The 3,534-nt window shown below is 29.8% G+C and overlaps 1 long non-coding RNA gene across 1 annotated transcript; it reads left to right on the top strand.

Annotated features, from left to right (window-relative positions):
* On the top strand, nucleotides 1–669 carry LOC118488954. Its single transcript, XR_004885408.1, has 2 exons — nucleotides 1–67; nucleotides 497–669. It is a non-coding gene; the product is annotated as an uncharacterized LOC118488954 (long non-coding RNA).
* Nucleotides 670–3,534: the final 2,865 nt, after the last annotated feature.

The raw sequence follows: 3,534 nt of genomic DNA, 5'->3' as shown, positions 1-3,534 counted from the left end.
TCCTCCTTTTTAGGACGTGGTTGAGCAACTATTAATCGAGTAAATAATTTCACCGAGCAAACCCAAGGTGAGTTCACTACATTCGAGCATGCGTCCCAGTGGTTGGGGACAGTCAGTGGGTATCCCGTGGAGGGATAAGTCTTTTGGGTAAAAACGGGTATATTGGTTAATATTCTCACCTATCATTTTGTAAGTCCCTTATTATGTTACCTGGAGGGTAACGGGTATTAGTTGGTAGCGCTACTTAGGTTTGGCACCCTCACACCGCTCCTGGATAGGACGGATGTGAACTAATGACCCAGTCGTGGCCCAGTACTAGATAGGAGTACGTGGGAAGGGCAGTCATGTATTTCAGGAGCCGTCTTGTTCGGAATTGAGATATTAACAATATTACTTGCATTGGTTATTAAACTGTTTTACATACAACTGGTAACAAACGTTTTCTAAAACTGTGAACTCGCCAGCTTTGTCTGATACACTTGTTACATGCTCGCAGGTCGTTAGGTGATTGAAACAGGAGCTTGTTGGCTGGAGAGCAAGAGTGGTCATGGTCATGCTGATGAACTTGTTTATCAAACACTTATTTATTACGTTCGTTTAATATTTACTTTATGGTATCTTCACGCTTCCGCTGAACTTATGGATTTGGATGACTTATGTTTGGGATTTCAGTATTATTAAACAATGGAACTTCATTTTAAACTCGTGACTCAATGTAATTGGTGGCTCATTGCTAGTCGTCACACGCCCAACAGGGACACTCCCTAGGTGGTAATTTGAGGGTATGACATATAATATAATATAATATAACTATAACATGTTACCACATAATATAAGTTATACTAAAACTTCATGAAAGAGTTTCTCTCTAAACATATCCATACCAAACAATATAAATGACTCAAGAACTACTAATTTCTTATATAGTATGAGTTATTTCTCTTCCAAGGAAAATATACTATCATTTTTATAATTTGAGCTAAAAAAAGTTCTCTTCTACATAAATTAATATGTCAAGAAACTCTATTTCGTTTAGAAAAATTGTAATTAGAGTTTGTGAGAAATTGATGTCATTGCTATGCATTTGCTAATCGTTTCTTAGAGGACGAAATATATTAACCATAAAGAATACTTATACTTTACGTATTCATGTATTACTTCATGAATAGCATATATGTACTTCCTATATAAATGCCATGTACTTCCTATACAAACAATTTTACAAATAAAATAACCTAATAACTTCAAATTCAAATGTTATATTTAAATAAAATATTTTATTTACGTAATTATCCATTAGAATTTAAATTAGTTACAAAAATACATTGTTCAAAAAAGTTAGAAGATTATTGACTTAATTACAGAAACATAATATTTACAAAAGTTAGATGATTTTGACTTAACGAAGAAGAAAGAAACAGTTTAGATTTTTTTAAACAATTGTATAGTTTTTCTTTGATAAGCGTTATCTTTCATTATTCAATTTAATATCATCACGCATCAGTGACCCGAATTTTTATTTGCCATCTATACACATTTATTCATACCGCTACACATTTATTCATACCGAGTAAGGGGGTAAATTTAAGAGAGACAATAATACTTATATAATATTTAAAATCAAGTCTTTTGCTTAAGAAAATATGGATTATAGTAAAATAAAACTATAATTTCATATATATTGATTATCTAATATTTAACTTCCGAATGGTTGAACGGATCAAATTCCTTTTCAAAATTTTGATGAATCCTTGGCATGTATTAACAAAATAACTTAAAAGCAACTTAGCTCAAAGTGGTGAAAGAAAAATTAAGAATATTCACATAGAAGTTGCAACTTATGCATACATATAAATTCCGAATTAACAAAATTCGAAGCACTGACCTGATCATAATATGACTTGTTCCTTTTTCCAGTAGTATGGCCAAGAATGAAGATGAGGCGATATGTGGAATGCATTTTGAGATTCTATATTGAGCGAACTTTGGTCACTACGAGATGACTTATCAATACTTCTTGCTTAGAGTCTCGTGCTGATAACGTGTTGTGAAACTAGCCTAATAGCAAACAATAAGAGAAAGAGATGTAGAGAGAAAGGGATATTTTATTGATAGATATATCATACAAGAGATACAATGAGAAGTATATATAGGAGAAAAAAATTTGAAGAAGAAGCTACTCTATTTTTGGTGTTGATAACCATAATATTAATAATATATTTATAACAAAACAAATAAATAATATTACTTGATGTTTTTAAAACTTTTAATATACATTTAACACAAAGCAAAACATATTATATTAATAATATAAAAGTTGAAAGTAAATAATATAATTATATAAGACAAGTGTTGTCTTTAGGATATGCCGAAAAAAATATACAAGTTAATATAAATATATATGTAATATGCTAACGAAATTGTAAAGGTAAAAATATAAATAATCACATAAAATGAAAGTTGAGCAATAAGCTTCAGACAAGTCTAAATTCCAAATATATATATAGAGTAGGGTTCCAGCGTGAACAACCTTCTAAGAGTGAACTACGTGAACAGATATAGACCCTTGATTTCCTTTTTAGTTGTTAAGGGTAGGATTGTAATTATATAAAAAATTAGATTTAAATCATTATTTTAATAATTGAATTAAGTTACATCTCTCCTAATTTAAATTCATTATCCACATTTTGTTTATTTATTAATAAGATAATTATCAAAACAAACAACAAATCACCATATTTCAATTTTAATTTTTATTTCAGACTTCATCACTAGAATTCAAATTTTGATTTTTAAAATCCACGTAACCTTCATATTTCAACGGTATACACATGTGTACTTGGATATAAATAGAACAGTACACATGTGTACTCAGCATCGTACATATGTGTACAGTAATTCAGAGGTGTACATCAACATTCAATACAAAAAAAAAATCTGAGATATCACAAAAACAGACGATATACACATGTGTACATCGCATTAAAAAGAGGGCAAAATCAGAATACACATGTGTACATCGCATTTAAACAAATAATTATTTTAATAATTGAATTAAGTTACATCTTTCCTAATCCTTGATTTGATTTGTGAGAGATTTATGCAATCAATTTAAGATTGAAATTACACATATACCCTTTTTGTATTTAATTAAATGGAAAAAATTAAGCAAATAATTACTATCATGCCACTCACTTTAATCTCAAGATCATAAAAATCAAGGGCTCAGATCAGTTCACGCAATTCACTCTTGGGATTTTGTTCACGTTTGAACCTAATCCTATATATATATATATATATATATATATATATATATATATATATATATAAGAGGAATGGATATACAACAAAAGAATACCAATCAATCAAAAGAAAGTGGAAGCAAATTAGAATATGTACGTGGACCTTGGAGTTTTGAGTAAGTGTCATCTCCATGAATTACCAATCTGCCTTTGTTTACCTTCTTTACCAAGAAAGTAGGATATAAATAAACAGGGTCTGCAAAGGTTGAATCTCACACCTTCCTATGTTAAA

Source organism: Helianthus annuus, chromosome 17, assembly GCF_002127325.2.
Source record: "Helianthus annuus cultivar XRQ/B chromosome 17, HanXRQr2.0-SUNRISE, whole genome shotgun sequence".
Lineage (NCBI taxonomy): Eukaryota > Viridiplantae > Streptophyta > Magnoliopsida > Asterales > Asteraceae > Helianthus > Helianthus annuus.
The sequence above is the reverse complement of the archived record's forward strand: the minus strand, read 5'-3'. Positions and strand labels throughout refer to the sequence as shown.